Below are 17403 nucleotides of genomic sequence, written 5' to 3'. Positions count from 1 at the left end.
CCTCTTACCTAAGAAATGTAACCTTTTACCTAAGAAATGTAACCAAGATCAGACAAGTATTCCTATGCTAGTAGAAGTATGGACTAGGAACCAAACACGTGGGTATTTATCTATTAACTTCAGCTCTATCATTTCAAGCTGCTTCTAAGTTTGTATAAATTTAACCGTGTATTAACAAACAAAATTTAAACAATGAAACTTGAATATCAAGCCTAAGAGAGGAATAGCTGGTGCAAACACACTAAACCATAACTTGTTTTCTTTACAATGTTTACTAAGCAGATTTTATTTTATTTCCTGATACTAACATCACTCGCTGGCAGAAAATAGATATCATTAAGCTGATAGAGGCTGTTGGTGGTTACCTCAGGCAGAACTGACCACATAGCATATAGGAATATAGTTTTCACAGTGCATACCTAATTACATCCCTGAAACCATTCTGTGAAGCAACGGGGTGAAAAACAAAGAGCTATAAACAATACTGGTCTACCAAAACTCCAAGACATGAACAAAAAGATGGATCCCAGAAATAGCACTGGGGCCTGAATCAGCAAACTGACACAGAAGTCAGAACTACATGAGTCAAGCCTTTTCCCCCCAAATGCCATGTTTCTTACTTTGAAATAAAATAAAAGCTAATTCATTTGAAGGGGTGTGTTTATGGTGCATTTTAATCAGGATATTATGATTTAAAGCATGAAGTGAGCGAGACCTGTTGGGTTGGAGACATAGAAATGGAGTTCCAAGTCAGTGGATAGTCCTGAACATTGTTATCCCTTTCCACCTTCAGAAATACGGGACTGAGCCGAATTCTGCAGAAACAAACATGCACATCACTGTTACCTCCAGCAAGGTGAAGGCTTTCTTTAACAATTTTGCCACTGTGTGGCATCCCCCCAACTCACTAGTCCTGTAATACAAGCTGGAGTAAAAAATTAGTCAGTTCATTAAAAATGAGCAGTAAAACCAGAGCTGATGGAAAAGACCTTTTTTCACTCACTGCTCAGGGTGGGACCAAACTGCCAGTTTCCCAGATTCCTGCTGCCCCATCTGCTCTATGTCTATGCAATAAAATGTAAACATTCAAGAAAAGTAACTTCTACTCATCTTCACAAAAGTATTTAATTTCTTGATTCATGATTTCTAGTTTTACAATATTTCTAGAATGGATCTGTCTCTAATCCACAAAAGATTGATACATTGTGACACACAGTAAAACTAACAGTAGGACCAAGACACGTTTACATTTTTGGCAATGCAGTTTGAAAAGTATACTTTAAGAACATTAGAAAAATACTGCCAACTTGGTGAAGGACTTTGCCTTGTTTGAAATGAGAATTTATGAAAAGTATTTTGGTAAGTTTTATAAACAACATTTTATCCTCTTTACGGAGTTTTCTTTATCTCATCAGAGAGATTTACTGAGGATCATAAGCTGCAAAAAGACTAAAATGGCAGAAAATCTCTCACGGTTAATTGCAACAAAACCATCTGAGTCCATGAGACATAGAAGGCAATCTGTGTCCTAAGGAAAATAAGAAATTATGAGGAATCTGAAGCATGCTGTGCAATTTCAGTTGAGCACAGGACAGCTGGGAAAAAACCAAATATGTGAAGGAAGTAACTGTCTGATATTAGAATATGCTCCTTCTCTGCTTTCTTTGGCCCCTCTTTCTCCAGCTATGCGAGATAACAATTTCCAAGAACCATAAAGGAGAACAGAAACACAAGCATTTAATTGTCTTATAAATTGAATTATGATTTATGACAGGTTTTACATTTCACAAGTAAGATATTATGCAAATTCTCAGAAGACCCTTTCATTTAAAAGCTTGCACAAAATATTTTTGGTAACTCAAATAGACAAACTGAACACGTGTACCTGTGTCTCAAAGACCAGACAGTACATGCTTAATTATGTTCAAAAGTCTAATCCCCGAGTTATGGAATGCAGCATAATTCATTTCTACATTAGCAAGTGTGCTTTAAAAGTGATGGAGCATCCCTTACCATATGGTTCTTGCATTTGCATTAACAAAGAAGGAACAACCATCTTGAATATTTTAATAGCTGGATATATAGCCACAGATAATTTTTCTTTCTCATCCATCCTTCCAGATCAGCTCAAATATAATCTAATTCTTTTACTGTATCTGCTAACATATAAAAATAAAAGTGTATTAGTATACTTATGTTAAAAACAATTGCCAGTATATAACAACTAATCACACTGAAGATCCACCTGGCCAAGCATTTTGTTTCTGACAATGTCCACTAACTCTGCAATGCTTGAGAAAAGAGGGTAAAGACAAGGCAAATACTGAGTTATACTTCCCTCTGCTGTACTCTTGCAGCTTCCAGCAAACTGCGACTAAGGGAATTTGTGCAGTAGGAGGTTTCATCTGCATAATTATAACCCCTTGTAGCATTAGCCCAGTGTTCTGAATTAATTGTAAAATGTCACATCAATTAATTTCTATCCAGCTGGGCTGGATCATGTATTGATCCCCTCAAACAGGAGGCTAAGTGTCAGGATTTTAAAAACAGTGGAGTGATAGAGTTGGCACACAGATTCCTGTTTCGTAGCTGCATCTTTTGGGGTAGGAGATAATGGTACAGTGCAAATAGCACTGCAAGGCACACTGGGATGAATGCTTATAAGAAGAAGACTGTGGAATAGCAATGCCTAGGGTGTGTGCTTTGAACTGGACAAAACAGTAGGGAAATGTGTCACAAAATATCCTGGTATCCAGAGATTGAAATGCATTTTACCGTGTTCATCTCATCTGAATTCACTACGCGTGAGTGTTTCACATTCACAAAGTTTTGTTGAGGATAAGGCTCCTGGGCAATATTAGGCAAATGCATTTTGGGCATTTGGAAGCTGGAAAATAAGCATCTTCCTTTTCCCACTCATCTTTGTCTAAGAAAAAAGAAGAAAAAGTAGATAGCTGATTCACAATTCAGTCACCGTACTGCAAAACACACTGCCATGAGGGCTGGGATGATACTTTGGGCTTTTCCTGTTTGGCTAGCAGACCAATTCACTCTTCTGGAAGAGCCACTTAACTACCTCTCCAGAGCAACGTTTTCCCTGAGTGTGCATGGAATTCACTCCAGGGCAGCGTGCTCACAACAAACTTGGAAAGGAAATACCTTTAAAGCTTTGCTGGTGGGATGTAAGCAGGACATTGGTTTTTCATCCTGCCTCTTTCATGATATATTTTATCCTGTCCATTGTTGTGAGGCAGAAGGACAGATAAAGACAGAGAGACCAGAAGAAGAATGGTGATTAGTGACTGATTCTTCAGAGCCTGAGCTATCATTTTGTAATGTGATGTTTACCGGTTTTGTCAGGGATTTCCCATTCTAAGCACGTTGTGCTTCACTTCAAAGTTACAATCTATCAATTAGAGTATTGAACGGTGATGGAAGGCAAAATCAGAGAACAGGATTTTCGAGAAATGCCCTTGGTGTATTGGAGCTATAGAGGAGCACAGAGGTTATGCTAATTCCCAAACCCCAGTGGGGAGGATATTGAGGCTACGCAGCTGAATCTGGCTGGACAGGGCTACACGTCTTCCCCCATGCTACAATTACATTGCCAGCATCTGTGGCGGTGACTGCTTGATGGAGACAGACCGGAGCACTGAGCAAGTGCAGGAGGGAGCTATGTGAAATGTGGTTAGCCAGAGCCTAAGTAATAATATGGGATCAAGGAAAGTAACGCCCCCAGCACTTCCTGGAATGGTGCTGGACACAGCTGATCCTTGTCTAAATTTGCCTTTAATCATACTCATCATCAGTCTAATGTTTCCTCTGCTGCTCCTGTTGCCTGAAACGGGTGATTTGCACAGAGAACAGTAAGACTTCCTAATCATGATCAGGCTGCCTGAAAGCTGCTGAATGTTAGAGAGGCACGTGGGTAGATTCAAGAGGCACGTGGGTAGATTCACCTCTTGAATGGTCAAGGCCTGCTAATGAGAAATGTGTACAGTTTTGACAGTGTCCAATACCAGAATGAGGATTGGATAAGTTCTGCATGTCCCTATTTACCCTCAGCTACCTCACTGAATTTAGGATCTTCAAAAGGCCTGAGGAAACCAGGCCTTTGAGAATCTCATCCTGAAATGAAAGGTGGTCATTAAAAATAGGATTGAGTACTCTGCATTTTCCCAGTGAAGAACATTCTCTTCTCATTCCCAATGAACACATTCTTCGGTATGTGTTTGGGGTATTTGTTGTACCTCTCACTGCCTTACGCCAGGAGCACAGGTGACCGAATAGTAGGAATGTGTCCTGAAGACTAGCATCTGCAAAATACATCTTTTCTTGCAATAATTTTCATGGAAAAAATATTGACACAATATTTTCATACTATCATGACTAATATCAAATGCTGTTCTCAGACATCACTCGAATTGTTTTAAAAAAAGTGAACTTCTATTAATACCATATGGGATCAGATTAGCCCTGCTGCTGAAGTAGTCACGAAGGCGGCAAATCCTTCCATCTTCTCCTGCTCAAAGCAATAGCAAAATAGACATAAGCTGTGTGATTACCAGTTTGCGGGTGATAGAATTCAAGGTCATGTTGAATTACTAATCATCTAACTATCACTTGGCTGCACACAGCCACACATGCAAAGCCCACTCCACTGGGCTGTGATAGAATAGTGGTAACGGGGAAGAAAATTTCTTAAAATACCAATGATTTTTGAGGTTCACACTATATTTTCCCCATAATTTTAAGTACAGATTAACTCTATTTTTTCTGCTTTTCTGCATTGTATCTTCAGAATCAAATCTCTGCCACAGTCAAATGAAGGTTTAAGTAGCTACAATAAAATGGTGTGATTTAGTGTTTTCAAATTCTTAAGTGTGATGCTGCAGGACACGTCTCAGGATTAAAACAGAGAAGAATTCAGTGGTAACTGCTTATTTATTCCTATTTTCACTGCCAGACAGAAGAAATAGTACTCAGTAAATTCATGGCTTTCCCTCACCACAGGATCACATGGGGTTGGGGCTTTACTCCCAGATTGTCTGACATCCACTGCATAGCTCATTAGCATCATCTTTTTTGTGCAGAGGAGCATGGGAACATGTTCTCTAACCACCTGGACTTTCTGTTAATACTTGGGGCTGTTAAAGTTTAAGGTAAATGAACTCTTAAGTTTCTATTCTGCCAGGATCTGGAAGTTAGACACGCACCTCTTGCTTGCAAGGTGTGACCATTTATAGGAATGATTTTAAGGGACTTTTGTAGCATACAGTCCTGCATAGAACTGCCCTGGGTTTATCACTTTTCAGGCATACATGCCCACAAAAGGGAGTAAGAGTTTGAGTTCCAGTTGACAGCTAATATCAAATACTTGGCCTGATGCCACACACATCCTACAGTTCTACAGTTCTAGTGTTTCCAAAATTAATTTCCCTTTAAAAAATGTATCTTTAGTCCTTCTTGATTATGAGGGGAGGCGCGTGGGGAAAAGAGTTAGCTTTTGTATTCATTAAATTGCCTGAACGAGCCCCAAGATAGAGGTCGCTGACATTTCTTGAATGGAACAGTTTTTTCCAGAATCTGCAGTTTCATCAAAGTGTTCCTTAGGAACATGATTTTTTTGCCAAAGAAGATTTTTGAAAAAAGCTGAAAGCATTATTTAGTTACTAATTTTATTTCAGCCATATTGAAATGGTTAATTTCAGTGAGAGAAAAACATTTAGTTTTATCTACCATCCTTATGTATCTGTCTTAGCCTTTTGTAATATATTTTGTAATACTTTAGTATAAAAGTCAAAATAGGATAAATTGCAAAAGTCAGCATCAAATATTTCTGTCCTATTAAACGAAGTAAGTCATCACAGCTTTCTGGATTTGAATGCAGTTTTGCCACATCAGCCCCTCTAAAAGTTAGGGGTTTTAAACTGATGATGAAGAAAGTACTTGAGATGCTACAATTCCCTAAGAAATTGCAATTTTATTTTATGATCAGCTTTTTAAATTAATATTTGGCTATATTTCCAATTACTTGTCCTTAGCATTGCTAATGTTATTAGATTGTTGAAAATATTGACATTTTTAATTAGTGCCATTAGGTTTCAGAGTAAACAATTCAATCGATGTTATTTTCAACAAGTCTACCTGGCTCCACTGCTTATCCTATGGTCCCAAATGCCTCCAAACTCTGTCTAACTGCAAAAAAACCAGACACACCTAAGATAGCAGCCAAATGGTCTGCAGAAGCTCTCAATATAAAAACCTGCAAGATAATAAAATACTGAGATTGTGGCCATAGCATTAAAAAAAAAAAAAAAAAATTATTTGCAAGTGCAGTATACATACTGCATCATTCATCTGCATTCAGTAAGAGTCTCAGTTTTAAATATATATTAAGCTGCTATACAATTTCCTTTTTACTGGACCAGATTGTGAAAGAACATCTAAATTCTTCTGCAAAATTTATGTTTCATTCTGCTGCAGAGCACAAAGAGCTTTAATGCACAACACAGAAATTGTCATGTTCTTGTCTGAGGAACAGTCTTGAAATCATTAGTCAGTTTGCCAGCATAAGGAACATAACACAGAATCTGTGAGATGCATATGGTAACAACTTTAAGTCTTATGACCAATCTGTTTTTTATAACAGTTTGTGAATACCTTTAAAGTAAATTAGGTCTATTAATCTATCTCTGATTTTGGATGGGGTTTTTATATCATGTCAATTGTTTCTTTGCAGATTTTGATGTTTTCTATTTTAAACATATGTGCTGTGATTAGAATACCAGAGTAGATAGGGATCATTAAAATAACATTTATCATCTTAAACTGTTATTGTTGGTTTTGGAACATTTCTGGTCCTTTTAATGTGTTCTCCTTAAAGAGAAATAAATGACTTCATTTTCCTGGGAAAGTCCTATCTGTTCTTGAGACAGCCTTGCTTTAAAGCTGCTTATACTGTCTACTTGGGTCTCACATGCTTTTTATTCTTTTATTTTGTTTTGTATTTTGTTTTGTCCATCTCCAGGAAGCCAGTTTTGCCTGTGTAACAAGACTGACATGTGGCATACTGCAGGGAAATTTACACCTTGTCAGAAAGGCCTAGTCCCACAAGAAAAATTGTTTGTCTAAAAGTGTGCAGCACAGCTTTCATTTGCTCTAATTAAAGCATAAATGTCATTGTTCTAAGACTCTTTAAATTAGGTTTATTAAGCTATATGTCACATTTTGGAATGCAATTAACGTGTGCCTAAGCTTTCCATTTCCTTTAATGTCACAGGGGGATGTATTTGATATAATGTTATATAATATTTTAACATAAACTACAGAAACTGATATTAGACAAGTTTGTTATAAATTAAAAACTAAATAGAACGCAGTGAATCAACTATTTTACTGACAAGAGTAATTTCTTCTGGGTGTTATAGTCCTTCTGGATGTTATAGTCCTTCTGTATGTAACTTACATTTCAAAATCCTACTCCCTAACATCAAGGATTTATATGCAGTTCACCTGGTTTATGGGTAAGATCATTTCTGTCTGTAATTACATGAAAAATAACAATTACACAAGGGTCATGGGAGGTTATTTAAATTCTACAAACGTCATACAGATGTAAATGAATGCCCAGATTCTGCTTTCATTGTGCAGGTTGGACTGTATATTAATCTATGAGCTGAGCCATTGGAATCAAGGGTATTACTCTGAACACAAGGTTTAGCTGCATAAGTAGAAGAATGAGGTCCCAGAAAATCTCTTGGATTTGTCATTTTAAGGGGCTAACTAAGAAGACTTCATAGACCAGTTTTATAACAGGTTAACACAAGTGCTTGCAGGACCACATGCCAGGAAATGTTTTCATTAAAAACAAAATATAAGGATGAAATGCCAAGTTGTAGCATTACGGGTTGGGGTGTGGCTCTCCTGAAGTTCACACTCACCTATGGACAGCAGCAGGGTGGAAGCAGAGTTAACGGCTAGAAGCGCAAGGCTCCAAGTCCCTCACTCATGTGAATGAGTAGGTCTGCAGGATCAGTTCCTTTGGACCTCTGGGAGTTCTGAGAAAACCAAATTATCCCACAAATAATATGACAACAATTTCTTACTGTCAACACGGTGCCTGATTACTTGCAAAGCTTTAAATCAAAAGAGGAAGCGATGAACAGGCAAGGTATAGGACCAATGCACCATGTGAAAACCCCTGCCATTCAAGCTTGCTTTCATTAAAAAAAGGTTTACAATGATGAGAATTTCACATTGCATTTCTTAAAGTATCTTCTCTACTTCATGTTAGTATTAAATGAAATTCTGCAGTTCTTGCATACTGAGCAAGTGCTCATTAGGGTGAGTGGTTTAAAGAGGCATGCAGATGCAGGACCTTCTCGTTGTGAGGAATGAGTATTAATGAACAGTAAAATGAGACTGAGGTACTGAATAATATTTAAATTACCGAGAGGGCATCTCTAGATAGTGTACAAGACTTGTGCTATAGCAGCCACAGAGAAAAGCACCAAAACTGAATAAAACATTTAAAAAAGCATAACGTTACTTAACTATTAAGATCTCTTGCTTATTTACTTCTATAATTTTGCATCTCTGTTCCCACACTGTTAACACACACAGTATATTTGTCTGGTGACTGTGCAGCATTGAGGTTTTTTATCAAGACTTACGTTTTGCATTCTTGATTTCCATTAAGGACATTGCTTGCAGCTAGGAAGACATTTGGGCCTGGAAGTCTGACTCAAACAAGTAACCCTTAGTTTCACAAAGACTCCAGATCACAGAGGCAGAAGCAGCAGAGAGGAATGGGGCGAGCTGCCCATCTTACCTGTAAGTTAATGAAGGAGTAGTGTGCCTGTTAATGTAGGTGCAGTGCTTAGGACAATGTAATTAATTTTTTTCTGAGTCTGCTCCATTGATGAGTAAAAGATTGATGTAAGGTCAGGAATAAGATATAGATTAGTTTATTAGAAATAATATTTTTTCAGTAGATTCAGTCCATGAATCCAGTTTCCCTGAGGAGAAAGCATTATTTACTACCCTCTAGATAAAGAACTTTAACTTTGGATCTACAGAAGAGCTCAAAACTAATTCATACAAGGGAATCCATCATTTGGATGGAAATAAAAAATCTGAGACGTTGAGGCAAATACACCCCCATGCAAAGGATGAATACAAGGTAAATAAAAGATCTAAGATGTAAAGGTAGATACAGTCCCAGTGCAAAGATTTCTGACTAATCACTAATTCGTATTTGTAACGAAAAATAGTTTAGGATCCATAAAACTAAATTCTCATATTGGTTATGTCATCACTGATGTGCTTTTTAGAGACAAATAACAGCATGTTAGTAAGAGCTTGCTAAACCAATGATCCCTAAATATGAGGAATGCAGACACAGTGGTATTGCTGTATCACTGTCTTATCTGGCAAAAATAAGAAATAATATCTACCCAGACATGAATTTGGCTTTGACACAGAACAGCACAAAGTCAAAAAATATTTTTCAGTCCAGTGGAATTACATCTGACCAGAATTTCCAGAAATGCCTTTTAAAAATCCCCTAATAAACTTGGTGGGTTATGAAGTAATGTTGGATAGCAGACACAGAATAGCAAGAGGTAATAATATATGTTGGTTTTATTTACTTACTTATGACATGAGATTACTGTTGGAATGCATGCTGGAAGAATAAAATGCATGCACAGATACAGAGACACTGCATTTCTATCCTATGGCTCACATTAGAACAATTTGGGAAAAAAACAGGGAGCCAGATTGTCAAAATGGTGTAAGTGGATGAAAGTAATTTCTTTCTGTGGAGTACCTTCTTTGAGAATGGGTGTCAGAAGACAGAGCAAATATATTTTTACCTTGATATTCAGTGAGTGTTAGTAGTATTAGATAGCTGTGTAAAAATATATTTTACAATTTTATTGGAGCTAGGACAGCCTTCCCTCTATCCAGCAGTAAAATTATAGATCAAAATGAAGATTTTTTTGTTTCATACATATCAAGGTGAGGTACTGTGAAAGAAACATAAAAGTAGACCCTCCTGATCCTACTCACGTACTGTCTCCTGGTAATAGACAATATATTGTTCCTGTTGTCAAATAGAAAATGAAATTTATAAGTGGATTGAGAGTCTTAAATACCTCCAGCAAGCTGTTATGAAGTTCCTGATAACCTGTCCTACTTATATAAGCATATCACCATTAATTTATCTATTCAGATATTTATTTAGCCCTTATGTCTGTCTCCCATGTTTTATGTTACTTTTCAACAGGGCACAGATTTAAAAAAATTATATTTAAACCCTATGAATATCTTCCTGTCCTTTATCCAGCTATAATTGACATCAGTGTCAATGGGAAGACTCCAAATGACAACAGTCAGAGATGCTGAGTGCTTTTGATCATTAAAAATGTTTCATTATTTATTTATAACAATTTTTTTCCCAAGGAAAAAGGTTTTGTTGGTGGTGAGTTCAAACAATTTGTTACATTTGAAAACCAAACACAATGCTTGGTTCTGTTATGCTGAATAAGAGTAGAAAAAAGCAAGAGAATTCATGGGAAAGGGTCAAGAGCCATAGATGGAGGCAAAGTGCATCAGAAATCCTGAAAATCACTATTGATGGAACACAATGAACTTCCCTGAAACCAGACATGCTGCTCCCAGTTCTCACACCCCTGGACTGACATCCGCTGGTGCTGCAGAAGACATTGTTTCCATGTTTGTAGCCCCTACACAAACATCTCTGAATGCCACACATTTTTTTTTTTTTTCTTGCCAGGCCCAGAAGCCTTCATGGGGAAAGGTCAATGAGGATTATGGCTGGTTCAGGGCATATGAGTATTAAAATACCATGCTCACAACTGCCCTTCCAGTCCTACCCACTCACTGAACATACCTGGCAGGGTGTCAGAGTAGGCTCTCTGTGAGTACTGTGCAGAGCCAGAACCATTAATGTCATCCTTTTTTTCAATCACCCTTCAAGACTCAATTTTTCCAAGTCCACATGTTTCTTTCAGCGAGGATGCTATTGAGTAACGAATCAGAGCTGTAAATCTGTGATGATTTAAGACGTGGCCTTCCCATGGGTTTCATGAGGCTGTCAATGCCTCCTTTGTGATGGCAGTTTCTTGGGAGCAGTCCTGAGCCTTCCTTTTCCCTGCCGTGGGCTGAAAACGTGGTTGGCCCTTAGCCAAGATAGAGAGTGTTGCTTAGGTGGATGCTAATTTTGAAGAGCAGATGAACAAGGATAATATGTCACTCTGAAAACTCTGTGGCACAGTATTTCTGATAGTCTTTCTAATCCTCTGCTACATGAGGTAGCATAGTTTTATCTTCAATGGAAACATTAAGCTAGTTCTCTACAGAGATGGGAAAAAAATGAGCTGTTGCATTGCTCAATACTCTGTGCTAACATTAATCTGTGGGTGGACCTGGACATCTGGGCCCACATTGACACAGACTGGGGCAGATGTGTGCCTGTAACATGACTGGCACACATTCATTTTATTGAGGAGGGAGGGAATGGACTCAGCTACACCATAAGGGTCTGTTAGCAACTGTTCAGCAAACTGAATTATTGTGAAGGTCCACTGGGAGAATTTTAAGCACCCGTAAAAATGCAATATTTATTCCAATATGTGTCAAAGACTCGATCCAAAATGGTGAACGTTCACCACAGCTTAGAAGCACATTTAGGGCTTTGTGTTCCAACTGCACATACTCCAACATGGAAGTCACTATTGAATCATCTCTGTTCTGCTGTGGGCTACGGCTTTTTTATGGCAGAGGGATTTCCTCTCAGAAAACTTAGTATTTTCCTGAATATTTGAACAAGAAATTCCAAATTGAAAGGCAATAATTCAACACTTAAGTGAATCCCGCTTGGATGAGCTGTTGTTATTATTTTGGAGCAAATATTTTTGTAGCTTGTAGTGGCCAACTCATTGAGACATGCAGATAATGGCAATCCTTGCTTTGCGGAGCCTGCAGCTCAACTGATGAGCCATAGCAGATAGACAAGACAAATATGTGGGATGGGGTGGGAGGCAGGCACGATGGGATTCCAAAAAAATCCCAAACAAACCCCAGTCAGGGAATCAGCTTCCAAAATATTTATTAAGGTTTTAAAGGCTTCAAAGATAAAGGAGTCATTCCAAACATAAACTCTCATCCCACACAGACAATGCTTGTACTTACATGCTGTTGTCTCAACGAGCTTTTGTTTTCAGTAGAAAATGTTATTGCTTTTGAATATAGTTGCTGGGAGTTGAGTTAGCAGATGTGATGTTGACTGCAGAGAAGTACTGCATGTGGAAGACAACAATTAATTTACCAAAGGGCTGGGTATGGCTTGTCTTAGCCTGTATGGCTTAGGATCAGTGTTAAAGGGAAGAAAGAAGGAAAAAGAGGAAAAAGGGAAAGGAAAAGAGGAGAAAGTGAAGGGAAAAGAGGAAAAAGGGAGGGAAAGAGGAAAAAGGAAATATGTCACAATGATGTTCAAACACAGTCTGTTTTCCAGTGAGTTCAACCTAAAGGGACTTATGTTTCAGACAATCTTAATGCAATATATCCTTTTACTTAGAGTCTAAGCAGACCTTGAAGACTTTTCTTTTTCCATGAGCCAATAATGGACAGAAACACCAGCAATTACTGCAACTCAGCCAACACACAGTAGCTTGATGAACATTACTTGATGAACAAAGGTATTAGCACTTTACAGATCCTTATAAGTAAAGCTGATAAGAAATTTCTCCACTGTTTATAAAGAACGGTCTAGCTAATTCAGGGAAATACTATCACAAAAAAAAAAAAAAAAAAAAAAAAAAAAAAGCTGAATTCCAAACTACAAGGGAATTTTAGCTCCAAAATCCAGTTTTAGAGTTTGCCCTCTTCCTCGTCCACTGAAAACCAAACCCCATCAGAAGCCTGGATATCAGAGCAAATCCTTATGGTAATCAGGTACTTCTAGTTACCATATGCCCAGGTGCACTAGGATTTACTTCCACCTGCTGCTGAAATAAGCACTGTGCAGGAGTGAGTTTCAGCCCACATTTTCCCAGTCTGTTCAGTTATCTCCATCTTTGGGCTCGGCTGCATTCCCTTCCTTTTTCAGACTCTTCCTCTCATCCGCAGGCATCTGCTCACAACCCACTCCTTCCTTTCTTGTTCCAACAAAGTCCTTTTAAGATTCATATTCTTTTTGATCTCTGGGCTCTCAGACTTGGCAAGCCAGCTATGTAACTGCCCGGGGCCTGGAAAATAGCATTTTCCCAACTGATTATTGAGTTTTTGTTATTTTAACTCCCTTGATGCTGTTTACCCCAGGTATCATGTCTCGATCACTCTTTTGTTGCCCATTGGTTTCCATCTTCTCCCAGACTAAACAGATTTCTTGGATTTAACTCTATAAATAATCTTCACATGCACAGACTGAAGCATATAAACTCTTCATGAAAGCAGTGTATTTAATTCCCCTGGTTCTCCAAACCACAGTAGTTAAGATCAGCTATCTAGAACATTACACTAACAATTTCCAGATTTATAGGTTAGATCATTGGTGGAAAAGACTTCTGTGCTGCAGGGTCTCTGAATCTTGAATTTGCTTTCCTTTTAGGTCTTCTCAGCTCTCTGTTATTCACATGAGTAGAGGAGTGAGGATGTAGGCAAGTCATCACCTGAGGTATTGTATAAGTAGGTATCTTCCTTCAAAAAAATCCTAGCAACCAGAGCCTTCATGCTTTGTAAACTCACTTGCTGAAATTTTCCCTTTGTTTAACATTTTGTAGTTTTCCAACACTTCTGTTTCCTTATCTTTCTTTTCTCCCCCCCCCCCAACTTACAATATTTTCATACTGCTTCTTTTTATAAACCATTTTATACCAAGAATATTTTTCCAATATAGCCTAAGGTTTCTTTTTTTTTTTTTTGATTTCTTTTAAAAAGTAGGGGGGAACCAAATACAAGAGAACACTTCTAGCACAGAATGGAAAAATATTTTTCAAGACTTCTTAAAATATACTATTTGTGGGTAGAGCAATGCACTGAAAACAGAAAACATTGCATCCTGCTTCTTTGCCTAATTCTCCATTTCTGCTAGTTACAATTAAAATGAGATATACTTTAAACCTAAGGAGACAAGCATAAATACCTGGAAGAGGAAAAATAACTTGAAAATCCATTTCCAGTTTTCTGGGAAAACATAGTTTAATTCTGATGTCTGTATGTCTGATTCAGCAGCTGACATGTACAAACAGCTAAGTTATATGGTGAACACCTCTGACATGATGCTACAAAAAGCTGCAGCGGGCACAAAAGAGGAGATAGGGCTGCAACAACTGCTGTCATTAACTCTATCCTGTTCAGATCCACACAACACTGTATTAAAACCTTTTGTGTCTTTTGAAACCTTGAATATGCCTGTGTCCCCAGTCACTGCTAACAAGGTGACACACTACAACAGGAGCAGTGAGAGAAAGCCTTCCTGAAGTAGCCTGCATCCATCTGGGGTAAACTTCTACTAACACCTAGTGCTCTCTTCACGCTTAGTGCAAGGCTGAACGGTTTCCTTCTAATTCAGCATCAAGGTGGAAGCTTTGTGGTACTTTGTAAGAAACTGCTGGAGCCACTGCAAAATCCACCCAGACAAAACATCCAACTGCTACATAAATGTAGTATCTCATTGCAGAATTAGCAAAATGTTCCTTTGCAATGCAAAAAAACTATTCAACATAATGGTATTTATAAATAGCCACACATCACAGTCATGAGTTTCTGAAGAGCACATTCTTTCCAAGAAGAATGTCAATGTTAATCCACTAAAGAGTGAGTGGGTGAGTGCGAGAGACGGTGCGAATGTGTGAGCGCAGCGGTGCGGTGTGGCTGGCAGGAGCTGCGGAGGAAGGAATGAAGTGTGGGCCCCCACTCAGCCAGCTGCCAGGGCCTGCTCACCGCCTGCCTCCCGTGAAGTCCAGCAGCTGGACCCTCGAACCCTGGGCACTGGTGCAGCTGAAAGCCTTGTGCATTTGATGAAGATGAACTGCACTATCTTGATACAAAAGAGATAGACGAGAACCGATAGAAGGAACAGCTTCAGAACCATATTTGTGCACTGATGCTATGGCAGGGAAAAGGCCTCTTCCAGCCTTTGAAGGCTCTCTGTTGAGCCACTTTTGGGTAGGATGTGGAAGCAGATTTTGGGATGCCCTTGAGGAAAAGTCTGTCCCATGCCTTCAGATTCTCCTAGACAATGGAACTCACAGAGAAGAATTCATTCTCTTTTCCCTGGCACATGATGAAAATAATTCGTCAATGTGGTTTGAGTAGCAGAAAGTAAAAGTTGGTGTTATCGATGTGTAAAGCTTCACAGAAAAGGATAGAACAAGCTCTGATTCCCTTATAGCTTACTAGTGAATGAGAAAGTCTGCAAAGGGATTCCCATGAAGATTTCCATCAGTCACACTGGGATGGTTTCACTGGTGTGAACAGGCTCACACTCAACCAAGATAGGACTCAGATTTTTTTCTGCATTTTCTTTATACTAAAATATATAGCAGCACTAAATAAATAGCAAACCTGGCTTATTTTTTCAAATGTGAGAAGAAGTTGCAGGTCACTTAAAAAAAAAAGCTAAAAACCCTAAAAAACATATTAGAATACAAGGCTGAAGTCTAGAGGGAATTTTTTTCTGGTCTTTCAATTTGTGGCAGAGATTTAAAAACTATTTTAGTAAAGGACAGATAATCCTAATATGAACAAAAATTAAAAGAAATTAGTTCAGCACTGGACCATTCACAGACACTCGGTCATAAAGCAACAAACAACTCGTCATTCTTAATGTTATTCTTCTCTAGGGAACTGAGCTTTTTGTTTGCTGTAACGAACTGTTATAATTGAGCTCAACTTTACTGGAGTAGAGTTTTTTTCTTAAACAGCTGAGAAATGGAGATTTATTCTGATTAAAAAAGATGCTTGCAGCAGAATAAATATGCATGTGATATAACCACATCCTTCTATGAGTGTAAAAAAATTACATTCTGTTATTTTATATTTTCTTTTTCAAGGAAAGGCATTTAATTTTCATTGCTAATATATGCTGGGCACAGAAGATCGGATGGCAGATATTATAATGAAGTGTTCTTTGTTTACAGAAAAAATTGTGTTCATGATTTTTTAATAATGTTTGACAGTTTCATCATAAAGAAATGGAGGTCTCAACTGGAATTGTTCGTCATATGTCTGAGGCCTGAGGTTGATTTATTTTGTCACCAAGCTGAGCCGATTTTATTGGAACTAGTAACTGAAACTTTTCTTGCATCTTTTGCTATGACAGTGCAATGAATGAAATCCTAATGCAGCAGCTGTATCTCTCAGAAAACTCATTATCTGAATGCAGGCTTTCCCTCCATTGCCTATTAATTTTTAAGGCTATAATGTTTTATAAGGAGCTACATGTACTAGGTAAATCAGGATACAGAGGTATCTTTGCCCTTCCTTCTATATCTACAGCTTTGATCAGAGCTGATCATTTGTGCCAAATCAAGCACTGACTTATAGAACAGACAAATATATAATAGGTACAAGAGCAAAATAAAAATCCTATTCATGAAGCTTCATCTCAGGACCAAAGCAGGGTTTGTGGTGTGGCTAGATAATAAGCCCACAGGTGCAATTTAAATACCATCTTACCAAGCACATCAGCTAGAAAACCTCAGAGATAATAGTTCTTGTCTAAATTGGGCTTGGCATGCTGTTTTACAGCACCCCTTAGAAATCACAGAGGATAAACCTGGAAAATTATTTTGTCTAATGAAAAAAAAAATGAGAGCATGTAAGTGGTGCCTTTCATATGGCCAAAAAATGCTCTACAGAAGGAAAAAGGCTGTGAGAGCAAAACAGAGGTGTGTCCCACCCAAAGGCCATCACCTATCGGCTCACTAATTAAAGGCCAGTTCCCGGCTTAATTTCACTTCCAGAGTAGCATCAACTCCACTGAAGCGGATTGCAAACCAACCTGTGAGTTTGGGGTTTATGATTTCCCTGTTTGGATCCTAGGTATGCTTTTTACATCAGCAAAGGAAATCTGGGGACCTGAGGACTGGTTATCATTTATACAGTGGTTTGCTTCTAAGCACAAATCAAAACCTCAGGAGGGAACTGAGTGCAGGTGGGACTTTCTTATTCCTTGTGCTAAAGACCAGGTGTGTCAAAGCCATGACATTTTCCCACCGAACACAATCCTTTTTTGAAGGTGAGTTTGAATGGAGACAGAAGAACATTTTCCAACATACATCAATTTATTTGACTAATTTCAGATTTTCACCACTGCTTAAGCAATATGAGGTTGTCTTTGTACAGAAGAGAATCATAACTTCTCTCTGACAT

The sequence above is a fragment of the Strix aluco genome, chromosome 12 (assembly GCF_031877795.1).
Source record: "Strix aluco isolate bStrAlu1 chromosome 12, bStrAlu1.hap1, whole genome shotgun sequence".
NCBI lineage: Eukaryota > Metazoa > Chordata > Aves > Strigiformes > Strigidae > Strix > Strix aluco.
Note: the sequence above shows the minus strand (reverse complement) of the source record.